This window comes from Parasteatoda tepidariorum, chromosome 9 (assembly GCF_982258835.1).
Source record: "Parasteatoda tepidariorum strain Cologne lab strain chromosome 9, Ptep-v5.0, whole genome shotgun sequence".
Classification (NCBI taxonomy): domain Eukaryota; kingdom Metazoa; phylum Arthropoda; class Arachnida; order Araneae; family Theridiidae; genus Parasteatoda; species Parasteatoda tepidariorum.
Window position 1 is genome coordinate 102180096 of NC_141763.1, and position 22821 is coordinate 102202916.

General features: G+C 30.0%; 1 protein-coding gene across 1 annotated transcript in view; it reads right to left on the reverse strand.

Annotated features, from left to right (window-relative positions):
- LOC107436961 (uncharacterized) overlaps positions 1–22821 on the reverse strand; it is an 87134-nt gene that overhangs the window by 24870 nt on the left and 39443 nt on the right. The window lies entirely within an intron of this gene.

The window sequence follows — 22821 nt, forward strand, 5'->3', positions numbered from 1 at the left end:
GCTCAAATAAACCTTTATTACATTAGATGTTAACTTAAAAAAAAAAATAGAAATGAAAGTAATTAGAAGCATGGGATCTACCCCCTTATTTGCTCCCTATCACACAACCACCCCCAGAAACAGATTTCGCAGCTATTTATAATAGCTATCTGAGCTTGCTCGTCAGATACTAAAACTGAGTAGTCTAGTATTCGTAGTAGTTCGATAGTATTTCTGCTTAAGCATTAATGCTGTTATTATATGTTAGATAGTATTCATGCTGGTACATAAGCCAAAATTGTCCAGCATTTTGACAGAACTCGGACCTCAAACTTATGAGTCCTAAGTTATTGAAAAAGTAATACAAACAATACACTGTAAAAAATTTTATACTGAAATTACGGTAATATAACCACAAGCATTATGTCCATCCATTTTACCTTAACATTTAAGGTTAGAAACATTTCTTCATCCTTACTGTTTAAAAACCATTTACAACTGATGTGGCTGTTGAAAAACTGTGATTACAAAAGTATAGGGTTTTGTTACACGTAGCATTGCTTCAAAACCGTAAAAATGAAAATTAACTGGACCCTGGATTTAAGCTTTTTTTGTGATAGATAATAGAGATTGAAGTTAAGTAGTGGTTAGGTTCCGTTTGGTTAAATGAACGCGGAATGTGGTTTGATTGGTTTATCTGGTGATGCCCTCTGTCGTGAGAGTTGGGAAATAAAATTTTTTTTTGTGTTGAACAGCTCTGTGTGGCTGGTATCTACGCGGGAATGAGAATTCCGTTATTGCAATATTCCAAGATCACCAATTGAGACATGCAGGACATTGGAAAATCTTCACGTGTTGAAGAAATTTGAAGAATATTGTAATTTCAATGCTGGGATTTTAATCCTGTTCAGCCGGTCATGGAATTGACAGATTAGTCCCGTCGGCTAAAGTATGTACCTAGCTGCAAGTAACTTAGTGTTTTTATAATGTTGGCATAGTGACGCGGATAAAATTTTTGTTGTTTAACGAAAGAGTGAAAAGATTGAATAAACGATTTCTCTCACATTACAGTTTGAATACCTTCCTTTTTATAGTTATATTACTGGTGTGCTTGAATGTTGTAAAATTACAAATAAATAAATTGTTATTAAAAAAAATTTTGAAAAATTTCTAATGGTGTAGCTGAAATCCTAATATTAATATCAATATCATTGATATAAAAAGGCATTTGACTTATCCAAGTAAACAGAACTTAAACCTATTACTTTTTTTAACTAATGGAATTTAGATGAAGAAAAATCATCTCAGTTGTAAGTAATATCATGCTGATGCTTACCACTTACGATTGAAGCATAGAATTAACAAATATTAGAAATTATTTTTATAAGTTTATTTATTTATTTTTTTTCTTCTTTGTAAGCGTAATGCGTTAAATTTGCAGTACAATTCATATTTCGAAATGAAAAGGGCAATAATTTTCCTTCATGTTTATTTAGTTATTATTTTAAACTTAGATTATTAATTATGCAATACTAATTGGAACTGTTAATTTTGTACTTTCAATATACCGTCTGATTAATGATAAGGAAAGGGAATTTTATTAATTGGTATTTTTTTTTCATTTGGTATAAAGTATTGTGGTTTAGCAAGCTCGAAAATTAATGAGAGTTCATGATTAAAATTATCATGAAAATTGGAAAAAGAAAAAAAAAACTGAAAATTTACCTTAAATGTTATTGTTTTTTTAAAAATTTATTTCGATTTCAATTCTATACACACCGTACTTCGTTTGTTTCAAAACTAAAAAGAAAAGAATTTCATTGATTACTATTTATTTCATTTGTGATAAAAATACTCGACAATACTCAGCAATGACGGAAAAATTATGGAAAGAAGTACTGTCTAAAAATGTCTAGCACAAAAGTCGTAGTCGTACAATCAGTTTAACAAGATTTTGGGGAAATAATTCCTGAATACCTTTTGTATAGCATAACAAGATCATAAATTTCTTGCACAATATCAGGCAGAAAATGAGAAAATGTAAGTCGTAAATGTTGCTGATAAGATAGAAATGCTACAAGTTTCTTAACCATTCAATATTTCTATTTGAGTCATATATTAATATAATTGAATAATAGTAAAAATTATATCAAACATCACTTTTAATTATCTAATATTGTATTAATAATGTCTTCTGTTAAAACTAAATGAGTCATAAAGAATTATATATTTTAAATAAACATAAGTCAAAAATGTTGATGTAATATAAAAACAAATTTATGCAACTAAAATAATTTTTAAAGTACTGCCTTAGCTAATTCTTAAAAAATAAAAAAATATAATGCTCAGAAAATAAATTTAATAATAATTATTACTTATTCCAAAATGAAGCTCACATTAATTAAAATTTGGGAATTAATCTGTTGACAAAACAAGCATGATTCATAGCAATGAAAATATTTTTAAGAACATGTTATGTTAAAATGTCCAATATTTCTTATACTCTTTCTTACAATAACGATTGCTCCAAAATTAAAAACTAAATAATTCACTAATCTATTAAGAAATGAATTAGTTAACAGATAGTTTTTTTTAAACAAATCTCTTAATAAAAAATTAAGAATACACAGCACTGAGACATATAATGCTAACTAATTAAGCAAGTTGAATTGTTAGGCAAAAAATATTTGAACTCTTGTTGATGAATACTCTTTTTAAAATTTATTAAAATTTTGTGAATCAATTATTTCCTTTATGTTAATTAGCATTTGCGTTTTTGAAAATCTTAGAACTTTTCTTAGATCTTAGAACTTTAAATATTCCTAGGGAGATTTAGTAAATAACAGGATATGATCGAGGTTTTATTTTTATTTTACGGACATTTTTATTTAATTATACATTTTCGCGCTATCTTTTTAAAAACTTCCATTTTTATACCCAGAGGCTTAACAAGCTTTAATGTATACATAATTGTAATTCCCTAATAATGGTTAAAAAAATTTAATATTTTTTGAAAAAGGGGATGTAAACAACAAACACGATACTTTAAAAACACATTGTTGTCAAAAAGAAAATAGATTAAAGCTATAATTCTTTAGTGAAGTGTTGATTCTTGAGCCACGTCGCAGACTAAGAAGTTACAACGTAAAATTAATCTTTTAAATCAGCTCTCAAAAATGATTTATAAGGCTCCTGGTATTTACAAACTCGTGTGAAAGATAGGGTGTGAAATTATCCAGGCATTTTTTTAAAATCTGTAAAAAAACCTTTTCGTCAAAATTATTAAGAAATTAAGTTTATTTACTTAATGGGATAAAATTTAATTAAAATAAAATCTTCATTTCATGTAAAATGCATTTTTTGTAAATGATGTGAGTAAATATTTTAATTTCAGATAAATTATTATTTTTTTATTTAAAAAAAACTTTATTGATTTCTCTAGAATAAAATATTAAATAACGAAACACGATTGCAATTTTCTAGTACGCAGTTTCTTAAAAAAAATACTCTCAAATATTTAATTTTTCTTTCATATTTTAAATTTATATAAAAATGATTTAAAAAAGTGGACAGATATGTTGCCCTATAAGAACTGTGTACGATACGCATCAGTCACCATTTACTACATAATGAGTCTTCAGCCGGCTTGACTCTCGTTCTGACGAACGTGAGTTCAGCGCCCTGCCAACCAGGCTATCTTGGCCCCTAGAAAAGTGTTAAATGACAAAAATGATATTTTAGATCAGAAGAAAAAAATTATTGTTGAAAATTTTTTTGAATTGCTACTATAGTACCAACTTTATTAAAACACCGAATGACTCAATCTTTACACATGAATCGTATTGGCCTCTTGATTAACACGATTTGACAAAAATCGAAAGCGGTTTTGCTTCTTACTCGATTAAATATTCAGTTGCGACACCCAATTTGTAATTGTTTTTAGTCTTAATAATTGTAAGAATCGTTGCCGATAGATGACGCATACCCTCTAAAAAAGAATACACTTTTAGAACAGAAAACTGGATTTTTTCACTTCCACTTTGGATTTTTCGGTAGAAGAGACATGAATGTCTGGTAGTTTTGTCGGGTGCAATTTTATTTGTCCATTATGTGTGTGATTGTTCTGTGCTGCTTAATCACTTAATGAGAAGTTGCAGCTGAAGATTTGTTTCTTACATCATTATAAGTGAAGTCATCAACGTGATGAACAACGAAATATAAGGAAACCCGCACTATAATGAATATAAAAAAATATTATTGGTAATCTTTACAGAACACCCTCAGCTCGAAATGCGTGTTTAAGAAAGAAGACACATCACAAAATGTGTACGTAAGAAACAGAAAAAATGCGAATTTTCAATGTTCAACTTAAATATAAAAACTAAATGAAGAATTTAGTACTTATTTTTCTTTACATTTTTTTAAACTTTTCACAGCGTAATCAATGCGGGGCAATGTCTCAAACTTCTATGTCAGTATGGCTGGATAAGTTACTTTTATTGGGTACTTTTCAGTACTTACTGTACTTTGTACTGTTCAGGCATCTCTTTGATAAAAAATTTTGTGGTTGTAAAAAATTTTAAGAACGTCTTAACGTCTATTTTATACGTAAAGATCCATGAAAATCGTGTTAAAAGAACTGTTGACTTTTACTATATTTTCTAAAAAGAACAATTTAGAAGAAAAAGTGCTAAATGATTTAGGCTTAGTTTATTCGGATCTCTTTGAATCCCGATTTAAAAAAAAAAAAGTTTCAAAAACCTAATCAAAAGTCCATTTTCTTAAACACACATTTTGTGATGTCTCTGGAATAAGAAGTACAAAATACAAAAAGTACAGTGGGTGAACCATGAGCTAAATTATATTGCATTCGAATTTAAGTACTCATTCTTATAATCCTAATCCTCAAGTAAAAATTTATTCATTTTATTTTCACCATTTATTCATTTTAATTTTATATAACAATACAACTAGAAAATGTTAAATTTTTCACTAAGTTTTAAAATATTCATGATGCAATAGCTAAAAATGTGTCGTTAAATTAAATTAAAAAATATTAAATTTTCAAATTTTCTGCACTTCAAAATGACATCACAACACCAATATTTGCATACAACTCATTTTTAGAAAATATTAAATGCTGAGTTTTACCGTAAAACACTATCTTTAAAATGTCGTTTAATGTCTTTGAAACATGCGTATTTTTATTTCGCTTGAAATCTTTTAATGGCAAACATTTACAAACAAACAAAAAATATTTCAAACAAGTTTTTTCACTTACTCAGCACTACAAATGAATTTGATGGGAAACAAAGCAACACCAGTAAAAAACTTTGAAGCGACACATTATTCTCTAAATAAATATTTTTACTTCTAGAATACTGTTTAAATAAAAATGTATCGGCAGCAAAAGAATTACCTTTCTAGACCTTAAAATAGAAAAATAATTTCACAAGTTCTAGATTTTTTTCATTTGGTTTTAATCTTTATCGATTTGTCTTAGTTGAGGAATCGATGTTTTGATGAATATCAACTAAGTAAAATGCCCGACAGTTGTGGCTGTGATTTACCTCTGATACAAAACCTATTCGGAAATTGAGATTTTGTGATAACAAAATTGAATTGAATTAAATATCTGAATTATTAAGCTGATGAAAATTGAAACAATTATCTGTTCCTATAGAATTAGAGAAAAAAAAATGCTGTGATATGTTTTACTCCTTTTTTTTCTAAAATGCTGTTATCTGATTTTGAACTGAGCATGAAAAATGTATGAATAAAAATTTTGGATGAATTTGTAGGTATTTTATGACAAAAAATATTTTTTCAATGCATGGGAGAGTTTGATAATAACAGCTCCTCGAGTATTCTTTTTTTCCTCTCAAGCAACTACGAGCATAAAATTGTCACAATTTTTTTTGAAAGGTAAATTGGCCTTTTAATTTCTATTATATTTTTAATTTTATAAATCTCCGAAGCCTATCGTATCATTGATCAACGCTATAAGATAAGCGTGATTGTTTGATGTGGTGGCCTAGAGTAGACATACGACAAAAACGGTTAATATTTATTTGTTGCTTTATGAACAATTTGATATTTTGTAAATAATTCAATCATTACTGAGCTTATCGAGACATGCAACATGTCATTTTGACGAAGTGACATTCAGCGCAATGTATTAAAATTCATTCCTAAATAATACTAAAAGTTGCATAATATTTACGATTCTTTCATTTTGTGGAGAATCTTGAATCCAATATTTCATAAATGCAATGAAAGTAGCAAAGAAATATCTTGCAACAGTTATGCTTGGATTAAAAGTAGCTTTATCTAGAAGTTCAAGCATATAAATCAGTTTTCATAATTTCTTTGAGAAACTTTTAATTGTTTATTTATTTATTAGAAATGCCCAGAAGACTCCATTAGTTCTCTGGCCTTCCAATATCTCTGTACATTACAATTTAAAAACACAAGTGCAGAACACGAATCAAGATGAGTGGCATCAAAATTTTGATGTTGTGCACACAAAGGACAAAAAATTTCTTCGAAAAACTAGACATTAATGAGGAAGTCGCAAAAACATGTTAATCGTTAATACACGTTCATTTTATTTCTCTTGTTAGGAATAGTATCAGAACCCCGATGAGTGTTGATTTTGAATAAATCTTCCTTTCGTTTGGGATCGTTCTTGCGCCTTTCAAAAGCAATAACGTTTGTAAAAAAGAAGAAAAAAAATAGTGTTTTGGAATTTCTTTCAGTGTGATTTCTTTGGCGTTTTTATTTCTCCCTTTGACCAAAAGAAGAGGTTATTATTAATTTTGTCCGGATAAACAGTTTAATCACATTGACCTAACTTTATTGGTTATTGTTAATAACAATCAGTGAAAGTGAATCATTTTCGATGTTTCTCACTTTGACCAAAAGGAGCGGTTATTATTAATACGGACCGGTTAGTATTCATAATAATCAGATTCATCACTTTAACCGTAACATATACATAATAAATATGCTCAAGAATGCAAGTCATTATATCATTCGCACGGTGAAGTGGGATTCATCCACCATTCATATTCCCTTATAATTATTTTATTTTGCTTTGTTGACTTTCCAAATATGGGTTAGTACCCTTATTTTTATTACTCCGAGAAATATCATTATAGCCCAAAAAATACTTCAAACTTTAAAGCAATGTTTTTTTTCTCCGTAACACGTTTTCATATTGGATCCTACTCAGCGATTCATAAAAAATTATCTTTATCTTATTATTTTCCTACTCTGCTCTGTAAACAACGTTCGTGTGTCAGGGCATCAAAAATGGGGGGAACTACTTTATACCAAAGTGGTGTTCCACTATGCCAAAACCCAAATACGTACAAAATGGTGTGAAATTCTTAGAATGTTTTTTTTTAATACTAACTTGTTGTAAAGTAGCCACCAACAGCAGCCATGTTTGTTACTCAGGCTAACACTAAAATTTATAATGACAGTAAAAAATGATACACATAAGAATGAGTAAAGTTACTTTTAAGAGACACTATAAAGCAAGAATCCGAGTTTTAGGTTGCATGCAAACACTCATTCTTGAAATAAATTGAGTTTGCAAATCAAACATACGCGTAGCATTGAAAAAAATGAGTTTATTCGAAGGTTATTAAGCGCATATAATCCATTGTAAGCTCTATATAAGCTTTATAAGCTCTAAGAAAATAAGTTTATTATAAGCTTAATTAATACCAACATATTCGAATTTATACTAAGCTTCTTCGAATTCGAAATAAGCTTAAGAGAGTAGGAGTGGATAGATTTTAAAATTATTTAATACAATGAACAGAAACTTGAACGTTAAAATATAAACATCCTTATGACACAACTGTTGTTGTTTCTAATCCCCAAGAGGTCCAACCTAATTAGACCAATTCCATAAGTCCAAAAATGTCCAGAAAGTCTAAAAACAGATGAGGTTTTGAAAAAACCTCGTCGATCTTAAAATCGATGCAGTTTAGAATATGCTCGGGCGAAGCCTAAGCAGTCTTACATTTAGTGCAAAGTCCAAAAGTCTTTTGCCCCTGAACATACGAGAGAGACCTCAAGTGACCACTTGCAAAGCGAGACAAACAAGTCTGCTGGCTTCTAGGTCCCCCAAAAAGCAAGGCACTTCCAGGTCGTTTTCTGAAATACCAATTATGCGGAGGAGGAACCCTCCAGAGGTCCATAAACATTTTTTTGCACTCTGCAAAGACCTCATTGAAAGTGTAAGGTAAATCTGGCTGTAAAGGTTCTAAGGAAGCATCTTTAGCCAGTGAGTCCGCCATCTCGTTACCTTCGATTCCAACGTGTGATCCGCAGCCCTGTCTCCAACATTCATCCAGTTGCTAAGGTGTTGGATTGAAGATTTGCTATCCGTCAGTATCCATATATGCTTAAAGTCAGGCTCAGCAATATTCTCAACATGTCTGAGGCCATTTTCAATCGCAATAAGCTCAGATCTGAAAACCGAGCAAAATTCAGAATTTCTAACTTTGAGACTGAATGTGTACGTGGGTGTTTTAATAAAAACCCCACTACCTGAATGACCTTCATCGCTCTTGCTGCCATCTGTGTATAGTTGTAAAGCATCTGTTGGTGTTTGGCTAATAGTTTCAAGAGCCATTTGTCTCATAAATTCTGGGTTGTCTTTACTTGACACAACTAAAAACATACATTTATATTCCTAATGACGAATTTTAGTTTCTGCAACTGAAAAACAACATTGAAGGCAGCTGCAAACATTTCCTAACTCGTTATGGAATGAAAACAATATTACAGACGGAAATGAAAACGAGCCAGGAAAGGAAGCGAAAGCATATAACGTAACTTGGTGCATTTTCGGAGTTTTTTTTTTTTTTTTTTTTTTTAATCTTCCTCACACCCTTTAAATTCTATATGAATGCTCGATTGGGTGTTGAGAGGCCGTTTCTCTCTCGACGGAACTTAACTGTCGAAGGGTGGATACGGGAAGAAAAAATTCTAAATATGATTTTAATCCTTTTTATTTAATTTTCACAAATATACTAATGATGGATATTAACTCTGTTGGCAGTATCTGTCGATGCATGTAAAATACAAAGTCGTAAAAGACAAAGTTGAAACGTCAAATTATAACAAAAAATGGTTATCCAAAAAGCGGAAAATTTATGTAAAACTTTGCGCAAAAAAACTGTTTTCTTTTACGACTGTTTTTCCAACCACTTCTTGCTGGTGGGAATGCGTACATTAATTTTACATATTATTTACGTCAGCGATACGTCAAAATGTACGTAAGTTGAAACGTCAAATTCCGCAAAAAAGTGTCCATCAAAAAAAAAAAAAAAAAAAAAAAAAAAAAAAAAAAAAAAAAAGCAGAAAATTTGCGTCAATAAATTCAAACCGAAATTTAAATGGTAAATTTGCTTTGACAATAACACGTAAAATACACGAAATAATTTTCACTAAATCTATATAGTAAATATCTTTTCGTCAATCTTTCGTAAAATATACGAAAGCAATCTTATTGAGGGATAGTTGGGAAAATCCTTTCTTTACATTTTACGTAAAATATACCAAAACTTTTATACTACATATTCTCCATGGTAACATCATTCCGTTAATATTAAGTAAAATTTAGAACGCATTGACATGACTGATTTCCCAAAAATGTGCGTTTAGTTTATGTATCGTGGTACATGGGGAGCCCCACTCTGAAATGTGAAGGTTTAATCGTATTTAGAAATACTTCGTTTTTGTTACGAATTTAATGTGGCATTAAAAGCATCTTTTTGGTTTCTGCTAAAAGACTGATATGAAAAATAGCTTTTAAGCTTTTCAAAATTTTACATTCTTGTAAGTAGCCATTTTCTGTTCTACACAAATAATTTAATTTTAAAAATAAAATACAACGCTCTTTTTTTTAGAATACGGCTGTAAAAAGTTTCAATAAATCAATGAATCGTGTAGATAGTAAACAAAACTCATCACAGTATAAAACAAAAATGCATTGTACTCTTTAAGATTTGTTTTACAATATTTTTTCAGCATATACAGTCAGTTTGATTTCACAACCCATTTAAAAGCTTCTTCTCTAAACAAATTTGGTCCAATTCAAACAAATAATCCCGAAAATGTTATTTTTTACGCTTTTGATTGAAGGCAAGTTATGTAGATTTATTTCAGGAATAAATGAAAAATTGCATATGTACATTTCTTTCAGTAAAACAGTGTTTCCTCACAGTTGCATCAAAAATGTTGCACTGTTGTCGCAATTTATTATCCGTGAAATTATGTAACGTAAGATGTGTAGGAAATATGGCGGAATTCTTTACAGAATCTCCTTGCACGAGGAAAAAAAAAGACTTGGATTTGAGATGACATTTTTTTCCAAATCGACATAAACCAATATATAGTTTTTCAGCATTTTTTTTTCTTTTTTTTTCCAATTATCCTTGATCTAATGTTGGGTCTTCCCATGTTAGATTACTCACTTCATTAAAGAGACTTACTATGCTATATGGTTTAAAAAGTCGCACGTTTAAGAACGTACCAAAAAATAAAGTACATCTTTTATAAGAAAACTGTGACTATAAAACACTTCTTATGAAGAACCACTGAGTTATTCGCGATTACTCAGTGGTCCACAAATAGTGGTTGGAGCATATAGTTGATATTTTATTTTTTATTTTATAACCGTCGTTGAACAGACCATCCAATTTTGAGTTTATGACTACTATTGTTGAATTCCGTAGCATTGTAATTTTGAAACCTATTAAAAAAAAAGGGTACTCTTGGATCAAGTATTGGAAGAAATTTGCTTTTGTGGAGGACTTTTTTGATGGAAGTAACTTGCATTTGCGTTACGTGAAGAGGCAAACCACGAAAACTTCCCACAGTTAGCCTGACAGCAAGGGGATTCTAACCCATGATCCGTCTACCACTGAGGATATTTTTAAATCAGCACTGTGGTCAGTGCGAGCCGGGAGCGGAATTCGTATCGACCAGCCACCGCAGAGATTCGAACCCGGTTCACCTCATTAGAAGGCGGACGCTCTATCCCCTGAAACACCACGGCTCCATATAGTTGACATTTGGAAGTTCTGGGGTTTGATCCCCTGCCCACGCAGCTTCATATAGTTGAGTTCTAGCTTCTCTGTGAAGTAGACGCTGTCAGTGAGTCATACCGGCAACACTGCTACAATCATACCGTTAATCTCGAAATTGTGGAGCCGTCGCCTTCACTTTGATCTAAAACAGTTTATCAGGAATATATTTATAAAATATATTCATGAAGAGCAATTAGCCTTGTATAAGAATTACTAAATAAAAAATATCGAAACAACAACAATTCGATAAAAAATATTTCTAAAACACCATACTTATCAAATTGTAGTCGAATTGAATGTTGGATTGAACGTGCTCATGTTTATTGAATCGCTTAAAAACATTTTGCAACAGTTTTTTAAACAAATAATAGTTTTATAGTTTTTACTTTTAGTAGTTTTTTACTTTTTTCTTAGTCCTTGAATACAGACGTTTTCTTTTTTAAATTAAATACAAAACATTAAAGGCATACGTTATATTTGCTTTGAAAAATTTAAACTGTTATTGAATTATAGTCACGTCCAAAACATAATATTACGCTGAAAACATACACGGATGTTTGCTATAATGATAGTGCAAGGTAATTGGAAAACTTTAATATTTCAATACCTGAATAGGCCTATTTATTTTGTGAGAGAAGATATATTTTCTCATTTTGAAATCAAAGCCATTGACAATAATTAATTGTGACAATTGTTTTCGTATATTAGAATAATAATGAAAAGAATTTTAATTTTCTATATGAAGTTATTAAAATGTAGAAAAGACAAACTCATCTTGGATCTTATAATACTGTAAATAATTCGACGAATCTTGTTTCCTTAATGAAATCTAACTTCCAATAAAATATTTCCATATCAAATATAATTTCGCATTGGTTAAAAAATATTTATAAAATGTAATAAGTTTATTTTTGAAACTGTAAAATAATACGTCTTGTTGTTTTTAAATTAAATTATTTTGCATTTTTATAAGAAATAAAGTTGATTTGATTAAAAACAAATCCGCCTTTGCTAAATGAAAAAATTGCAAGTGCATGTGCAATATGTAATAAAATTTTAAATAAGTTTCAGAAAACAACTTATTTAATTAAGTACATTTTACATACAAATATAAATTCTTCATATTTAGTAAGTACAAATAAGCGAAATTTGACCAAATATTTGTTTTCATATCCTAATTAATAAATAAATATTTCTTTAACCTGAATTATAATTTAATTAAAAAGATGTATGAATTGAATTGTGATACCCACAGAGCACAAAATATATCAAAAAAAATATTTTTTTTCTCCAAAAATATAATTTCGATGTTTTTGGAAATGTTTCTAAAGTGTGAATGTAACATATTGCTAAGTGAAATATGTTTGGAATGTCAATTATTAATTGTTTTGATATTTTTCAGAATTTGCTTTTCCAACTGGTTGAGCCATAATAATCTGAAAACATATGAAAAATTTGGGGCAGGGAGATTATGGTTGGAAGGATGCTGGACCCATGTTCGTGAGAACGGCAGTTCGAATCCAGCCGACCGAAGACTTCAGGTAGTAAAGAAGAGGGAAGTAAATGGTGACTGTTGCGCGAACCTGTCGGGTCACAAAGTCCTCCATGTTACCATGACAAATTATACCTCTGGGGCTAATCAATTTGAGACAGAACGTTCTCTGGTACAGGTCAAAATTTCGATCTCTGGATGAATGAGTGGACGCATGAATGGGTCCCCCTATAAACGGGTGTGGCAGAAGTCAAATTCTCGGCCATAGATGGTGCCACTGGAAAATAAGAACAATCACACCTTTTGCTTTAATGGTCTACGACAACAACAACATGAAAAATTGAAGTTACTTTTTTCTTTTTTTTCTTCTAGGGGTGACAAAACTGAACTGATCGACGATTAAAAAAAAATTTGAAAGAAAATGGAAATATACGATTTATGTTACTCTTCGAACGAAAACAAGAAAAATTATTCTTATGCGAATTCAAAATTAGTTACAAATTTTGCCAATCGATAGTTCTGCTGGCTGGAAAACTATAAAATAATGTTTTCTGCTGCTTATCAAACCACTCGAACAAGAATATTTACGCAGTATCATGACGGGACGTCAAATATAGATTATTTCTCAGCAGCGCCACCTTCTGATATAATTTAATGTCTAAATTTCTATCTTTTATTCTCTATCTATTATGACTATTAAAATCAGACATATAACTAAATTTGTTAGGTTGAAAAGTTAGATTCCTAAGCAAAACTCAGAAAAACACATATTTCATCATTTTATAAAATAATTGATCCTTTTTGGAGCACACCAGTTTTACTTAAGTCCTTCATTACTTGAAGATGGAAAAAAAGATAACTTTCCCAAATCCGCCAACTCTGAGTTTATACGTACTAAAAAGTACGTATTCAATACAGGGTGTATGGGTATTGAGATCAAGTCCGTGTGACCTTGGTCGGCTAGAATTAGAAAGTCTCGTTTCATATTATGATATTGTAGGCAGTGTAAGGAGACTCACGTGATCCCATATGTGTGATCCTGAAGAGGTTAAGGGCTGCAATCAGAATGACCAGGGCTTGATTTTTGGAAGCGAAATACACTGTATAATTAATTAATAAGCCATAATAGCTTTTGGTATAATCTCGTTTTGTCCTAGCCATTTAATAAATTAACTTTCAATTCATTAAAAGATTGTAAAAAAAATGAATACTCATATATCACGAAACTTTCATCTTTTTTGACGAAACCATTTCTTGGTTTACCCTTTCTGGTAAAAAAATTTCTTCAAAATTTCACTTCTTCGAGGACGTGAATTTCATCAAAATGAAAGAAATATTTTGCCATTTTATTTTTTTCGGAAAAAAACTTGTAGTACCCTGTAATAATTACTTTAACGTGGGCACCATATAAGTGGTCGCCACTTCAACCCAAGAAGGACAGATAGAATAGGGAGATAAATGCCCGAAGCAGTATTCGTAGTTCGAAGATCTTCTCGGTGCGAGGCCAACACTTTGTCCACCATACAAGTCGGTCATGTTTTTTCGTTACTTATCTTCGATCATATAGTCTTCATACCAGTTTCGTCATTCTAGTTAAGAATCTCCCACAATGCACTACGATGAGATTTCCAAGATGAGGAAATTGTTTCCGTCATACATTTAAGAGTTCGCGTTTTATTAGAAATCACAAGATTTCGTGACTAAATGATTATCAAAATGAACGAAATACAGCTCAAGGATTGCTGAATCTTCAAAAATGAGAGTTTTATTTCTGAGAGTGTGGCCCTATAATTATTTTACGTTATTGCTGGAAGCTTAATTGCAATATTTAAAACATTTTAAGTTTCATGAGAGCAAGTATAAGGTTCTGATGATGGATGCTTCAAAAATTTATGTCTGCATTTTAGGGACTAAAAATGTTTTTTAAACGTTTTTGCACAATGCAAATGTTATGAAAGGGATACATTTGAAATGTTTCTTAAATAACTTTTTTTAAGGCTGTATATGTCCAAAATACAACTGAATGAAAAATTAAAACATTTTTACTGTATGAAATATTTTCTTTTTTCAAATGAATCCTTCAAGATATGTTTTAGATTAAATTCTATTATTTGTTATAAAACACAGTTTTATTTTTATGAATCAAAGTTTGATTCGTCATTATTTTCTAATAAATTTTTAGGTTATTTCTACACGAAATGAAACTTTCTTAATCTTAGATATTAATAATTTGCGTGGATATTACTTTCTATTTTTTGCATTAAACTTTAATTTCAATTGCACAGTTCAAAGCAAAACTTTTATAAATGTAATATTTTTCTCTTTGGAAGCATGAAATTATTCTAAAGTTTCATGACAAAAGGTGATTTATTTATGAAGAAAACTTGATAAATTTATTTTTTCGTAGAATATAAAGCCATCGAAAAGTATTGTCTTACTGTACGCTTTGTGAAAATTTAAATATTAGCTTTAGCGATACTATAATAATTCAAGATAAAATGGTAATATTATTATAAAACATATCTTAAAAGCAAATAACTCGACTTTATTCTAAATTATTTTATTTTTAAATCAGATTCAACTGGATTTGCATGGCATGAAAGTAAGACTATTGCATATTTTATGCATATGAGTTAATTAAAATTTACCTTCGCAAAGATTTGCTTCTGTTTCGATACGACAATTTTTTTTAAAGTTTCTTTTTCATTGAGCAGATTAAGCAAAAAAAAAATGCTTTTTGCATTTTGTTTCGAAAACTATTTGTTTTTTGAGTCTTGAAAATATTGCATGGAAGCCTTAGATAGTTAATTTTTTTTATTTTTCCATCAGAAAAACAAAAGCAATATTTATTCAATGGCTATAAATTCACTCTCGCGTGAATATTCTTCAAGAAATAAATTAAGTTTCAACTACGGATGTGAAGTTTGCAATAGCAAACCGAATATTTCGAGGTTTCCAATTCGTTTCCGATTCAAATTGAAATGTCAGTTATAGAATCTTTTTCATACGTATTGCTTTTACAATCTAAATACGCAAAAGAATAATGTACTTTTCGAGCAGTACTAATGACATGAGTATGTGTCATTAGTCATGTCATTAGTTCCATCATGTCGCAGTCTTACAAATGCACACGCCAGATGGTTCATGACCTATTACTTTCTTTTCACGGAAATTAACTCCAGCTGAAAAGAAGTATAGTACCTACGATAGGGAATTATTAGCCATCTACTCTGCCATACGACACTTCAGAGATTCAGTCGAAGGAAAATCTTTTTCTACCTTCACAGATCACGTCCGGGTCACCAATGTGGGGACGGAGCTATCGATCATTCCAACCTTCATCTATCAAAAGGTACCTCTTGATTGAATCAAGTTAGCATGTCTTATATACCAGTGTGTTGGTGTTTAATAATCATAGTGGTAGTTACGCCACAAGTATAAAACATAATAGAAATGTTTCCATGTTTCATTCACGAACCGAAATCGGTAATATTTTTTTCCAATGCCCACCTGGGGAATGGCCTTCTGTCAATACAGGCATCTGAAGGGCAGATGTGTTGGCCACTCCTTCAGGGGCACCCTATTAGGTGGGTCAACGCTGCTCCCACAGTAAGGACAGATAGTACAGAGAATGAAAGAACATCCATGCTTTGACCGGGATTCGAACGCAGAATCTTTCTGATGCAAGGTCAGTTTCTTGACCCCTACACAATCCGATCGGGAATATTAACCAGAGATATTTTACAAGATGTCTCATTCACAAACCAGTATATTGGAATAGGCAGCTAATGTTCTTCTTTAAAGAGCACGGCCCTTTTATAGCCTATCTAAAATGCTTCGGCATGTCTACTGACAACGCATGTGCCTGTGGTGGAGTAGACACATTGTGTGGCAACGCAATTACCACATCCTACTACTTTAAACAACCAATGCTAGAATTCCTCATAGCCTGAAGGAGATCTATCTAATGTGAATCTTAAGTTGAAACAAAAGGCAACTAACCTGATCCATTTTCTAGAAGAATATGAGGAAATCCCGCTGTTATTTTCATGAAAAAATGAAAAGCAATGGTGATCTTCCAACCACTACTAAACTTGACCCATTAGCTTCTGAATACTTTCGAATTCAAAATACCCTAACTAAAAAAAAAAAAACTTTTCCAGTTTTTGTGTTTGTTTTTTTTTAAATTTTGTATTTTTTTGTTAGTTACTATTTTCTCTTTTTTCTATCTATCTTGTCATCAAACCTTAACCATTAACCGATAAATACCCTTTTAGGAACATAAGAGGCGAGGGGATAAATGTTGGTGCGTGTGTACCTCTGTTCCGTTTTGAGTCAATTTATAAATATTTTTAGTTCTTAAAGCCTCATTAAACTGTACCATTTCATTTTCTCCCGAGATCTTATATTCCTAAGATTACACCACAAATTTGATTCACGATCAATTTTGTGGTAGCGGCAGGAAGCTCACCTAGCCTTAGGTCGATGGGAACTAGCTTTTCGGAAAAGTAAAAGCGGTTAGTGTGCAATGCTAACTATATTGTAACCATCATGTAATTGTAATTTCAACAAGACTATGAACTTGTCATGAACCTGTGGAGCCTTAATCTCCCTGGCCTATATCGGGATGCTGTGGTAAAACTTTATTTTTACAACACAGAAATATTTTTGAAACACGACACGACGGATATACACGAAAAGAATTTTTCATTTTGAAAATATTTTAATACAAATATTTTACCCCAACAACATAAATTAGATGAACTACTTGATATTATTTGCCAATTGATATTGCCTGTTAACGTTTCCATAACGAAGCAAAAAATAGATAAATTAACCCCTTCCTTCTCGGTCCCGTGAAAATGACGGGGTGAAGTTTCGCCCTCTATTTCTCGCTCCCGTGATATTGACGGGCTGGAGTGTTCTGTAGTAACGCGCCAATAAGAATAAAACTAATTCATTTCCTTTGCCCGCAAAACATTTTATTTCTCATTTTACCCACCAGATGGCAGTACCAGGATATTTTTGAGGTAAATATAGTAAGTTTATTTTAAACTTGATATCAGCATTAATCAAATACGTAATACAAATACAAAAGCCAAAAAAATAGTCACTTTCATGACCGTTTTCTTGAAAATTAACCGATCGTTAAGGGGTTAAACACTGACAAAAAACTATTGTTAAAACTATCAGAATATGATGGCAAAATGTACCTTGTTTCTGGCTCTACAAAAACACTAAAAAGCTGGTTATTTCTACTGAAGCGGTCTGGCAATTATTTGGGTAAAAATTAACTATAAGCAATGCTAAGTGATAAAATTTGTTAACTGTAGTAAAATTCAGTTATTTTATCATGATACCTTAAAACATGGCATAAAATCATTTATTTTGTTGAAATTACAATTACCAAATGAATGGCTTACATACAATATATTATAGCTTCATTAACCAAAATTATGTTTTCTTCTTTTTACTAGAAATGCCTTTATTACACAGTAAGGAATTTTTTTCCCTTTTGAAGGCGCGTGAACATCTTTTAAATGTTGTTTTCAGATCTAATTTGTATTCAGTTTTTGAAATAATGCAAAAATGTATAAAGACACAAAATTTATAAAAAATAAAATAAACATTACTTTTATACGCCAAAGATATCGTAGAATAATACTGAAATTGTACAACAAATCATTTAACAAAAATTTCTCATTCAGCATGTAATATGTTCTTATTCTGGTTCTTTTAATTTTTTTTTTGCCTCGACTTTCTTATCTTATTAAAGGAGCTCTTCTAAGAAAAAAAATTGCGAAAATCAGTAACTAGATTTGGAATTTAACGTCACAAAAATCAGCTTAAATTTCAAAAATATATTTTTTTAAGGAATATATTCACTTCGTTTATAATCAGATAATAATTGAGATTATGTTTCTAAAATTATTTTTTTACCTAAAAAATAACAAATAAAAATGCAAGAACACGAATAAAATATGCAACGCGTAACATTTTCCGTTTTCATAACATTTTCGAACTTTAATATTGCATTTTGTTTGCTGGAGCCTCGTTATTTCCTGAAGCAAATGATGATGATATACTTTCAGAAGGATAAAAAGAGTGCGGGAGGATTTCGAAGGAAAAGTTTTGATTTCTAAAAGCAAATGGTTTTTCTTAAATGTTAAAATAACTTGACTTACAATTTTATTTGAATTTTATAAAAAAAATATATTATTTTCACTGATAAATTGATGTTTCGTTTGAAAATGATCAGAATAGTGCATATAATAGAATAGTTTAGAAAAATATTAATAAATTAAATTTTACAGGATATATAATTGATTGATTTTTGAAACTTATGAATACGCATTAGCAAAAATACGTCGAAAATATATTTAATAAATGAATGTTATTTAATGTTTATGTTGGTACTTATAATTTGTTTTTTATCTCGTACGATCTCTCGAGGAGTCACTTTTCTTAAATTTTAAATTTTATCATAAAATTAAGATACGAAGACCACGAAAAAAAAAACGGTTTGTCTCAATAGACGTTTATTAGGAGACAAAACGATTTTGTGTGTGGATAGGAAGGGTTTTCTCACAGCACGGCTCATCCACACTGTGAAATGACTCTCGGGGAGAACCGATTTTTCAAGTTATTGATTTGCTAAAATTTAGTAATGCTCAAAATGCAGCAGATGGCAATCATTTCGTCCTTTTTTTAAAAAGTGGACATAAACTCTTCTTTCCTTTGGTTTTATTAGGCTCAGATTATAAAGCGATATTTTATTGTTAATTTTACCAAAATGCTTCAGTAAAAATTTATGAAACTTTTGGTTTTCCCATAGAGCAAGGAACACTGTAGATTTTACCATATTCTACTGATTTTACCATTTTCTATCTATCTTTTTTTGTCAGTTTAAGGAAAAGTAAGGGCATAACTCCTCGTTCAGTTGCTATGTCCATTTCCTCAAACACGCATTTTGAGCTTCGTCCAGATGTAAAAACTCACCGACGACAATTAATCATAAACTGCCTCTATTATTAGCATTTTCTTATTCACTTTTATAAAAGAATATTTCCGTTACACGAAAAAGAATGAACGAATGTTTGTATTAAATAAAGTTTGACAACAATGTATAACAGTATGAATAATGTAATAAAAAAGAAATAGAGGCGATCGTTTCGGTTCAACAAATACCATCATCGGGACTCCTTTTCTTTAATCTTCATGTCTTAAGTTGCTTTCAATCGGATCGTGGATGAAAGACTTATTCTGTTGATTTTACTTGATATGTTCACCCGTTTCAATTCCAACTGGAATAAACTTTAGGACTTCATTTATTGGATCATTGCTGTCTAACTTCTACTTTTATTTATGTTTGCTTTTTTAATGCACTGAGAAAAAATTATGTTAAAATTTACCGTTTTTCTGGCTCTATGAAAACATCAAAAAGCTCGGTAATTTTTACGAAATCGCTTTGTTATTGATTTTGGTAAAATCAACCATAAAAATTGTTTTTAAATTCCGTGATAAAATTCGGTCAACGTATCACGATACCTTTGAGAACGGCATCAATACCATTTATTTGGTTAAATTTATTTTTCAGTTTTGTATTTTTCACTAATTGTGTGGTAATAGGAACTGTCATTTTGAAAACTGGAATTTCCGGTAAACCATTACGATAATAGAAAAAAATACAAAATGAATGGTTTAAATATTGAATGTTTTAGTTATATTTACTAGAACTATGCTAATTTATTTTTATTTTAATAACTAGAAATGTAATAACTGTACAATAAATAGTTTTCCCGAATTTTTTTCTCCGTGTGCCATTTTTTAAAAGATGAACAAATTCAGCTCTTTTTCCGAGATTACGTAAAGGTACACAGATTACAGGGTACACATAGTTTATATGCAACATTAGATACAGAATATAATTACATTATACTGAATTTTATATCATTCTTAATTTCTTCCACTTGTAATCATTATCAATACACAGATTTGACTAAAATAAATGCATTTGTCTTAAATTTTTGATCATTTAAAGTCAAAAAACCTTGTGTTGAGCTCATGATTGAAATCTGTTATGGTGTGTCAAAGCAATGAGCATATTTTTATGTGACGCAACGTTAATTAAATAACTCTTGTACGAAAACATGGTATCGAGGTTTGTGTCCTTGTTTAGATGAAGTGTCGACTCCCCCCGAGAAATAAATTTGACATCCACGCATGTTTTTGAAATAAAATGAATCATAGAAGGGTAGTCAGCAATTATTCCCATCACTTTTTTGAACACTCTATGAAGCTAATTAAATGAATTTATTTATTCGAATTTCGTTTCTTAATAATCCTATAATGCAGTTTTATTATGATGTTAATTAAGTGATTTAATAATTTAATTTTTGTTGGAGGAAACTAATTGCTTATAATTTTTCTTTTGATAAATAAAAGAAGGCAATGAATTAATTTTACATATCCTTTATTATTTTTTATTTTAATCCAATGAGTAATATGACAGTCTTTTGAAGGAAAAAAAATCGTTGTCATCTTTGATAATATAATAGAGCTATCATTCTAATTTTATTTTTAAAAATGAAGTGAACACAAATCATGAAACAGAGAAAAAAGTGAATACTCTCCCTAAAGATCAATAGATTACAGACATAATTATATAAATTCACTGCTAAGAATAAAAAAAAAAGAGATTCATTTGGAGATTAAAAAAATACAAAGATAAAATAATTAAATTCTAATACAAAAATAAATGAATGTTATGAAATTTTTTTTTCAATTTCTATTCTTATTTAAACACTTTGTTTAAACTTTCTTAATTTTTTCTTCGAAATTACCATTTTATTCTTATTTATCCTAAAACGCAAAAACAAAATAATTATCCGAATCGCAGAAGATCTCGGCACAATTTGCGTGAAAGTGCCATCCTTATAATTAATAGTAAGAGTACCATGCAACAAAACCATTTACCTTCTGTGATTTATTATTGCGGCATTCGGTTAAACAAAATAAGAAGAAAAAAAAAACTTCTTTCTGTGCAGGTGATGAAATGTTAAAATAAATTAAAGTTGGCGAATCATTAAAGCCACTTTCTTGATGAAAGAAAAAGAACTGATAGAAGCAGCTATTAGTTTATAAGAAAACTTTTTGTCGCATAAAATAAAAGCCTTATTTTCATAAGTTTATAAGATTAATTTTTGTCTGCTTTTAAGTTGGTTAAAGTTGGCGAAATCCACTTAAAATTGTTTAAAGGGAGAAACTTATCAGAATTATTTTAGAAACGAAATGTTCTGAAACTAGTTTAAAAATTTAGATAGAAAGTATAAGATTATTTTCTTTATATGATTGTAATCATTATACGTTACAATATATATACAGACTAATAATTTATTATTAATTTATCATTTTATATTTAATGTACATCTACAGTAAATATTTACTGTTATATTTACTGTATATCTATAGTATTATATTTACTATATATTTCTAATTGACTAGCTGAAATTTTTATACTTTCAGCTAATATGTATTTTATTTTATTTTATTTTATTTTATTTTATTTTATTTTATTTTATTTTATTTTATTTTATTTTATTTTATTTTATTTTATTTTATTTTATTTTATTTTATTTTATTTTATTTTATTTTATTTTATTTTATTTTATTTTATTTTATTTTATTTTATTTTATTTTATTTTATAACCGTCGTTGAACAGCCGACTCAATTTGTTTGGGGTTTACGACTACTAATATTCAACTCCGTATCCTTGTAATTTTGAGCCCAATCCAGAAGACAAGGGAACTCCTGGATCAAGTATTGGGAGAAATTTGCCTTCGTGGAGGACTTTTTAATGGAACTAACCCGCATTTGCGTTACATGGAGAGGAAGACCACGAGTACCTTCCACGGTTAGCAAGTCCTGACGGCAAGGGGACTCCAACTCATGATCCGTCTACCACTGAGGGTATTTTACGTCAGCACTGTGGTGGGTGCAAGCCGGATGCGGATAAGTATCGACAAGCCATTACTGGGATTCGAACCCCATTTATTTATTTAAACCTTCAGTTATATTCATTGTTGTATGAAATGATTAAATAAAGTGCTAAAGACAATATAATGATTAGCCATATTTTCAAATTGTTCAAAAGAGCAGTTTTGCATCAAAAGAAATATTAATACAAAAATTACATTTTGCATGGAATTATTGGGGAAAAGTTTAATATTGCGTTCAAA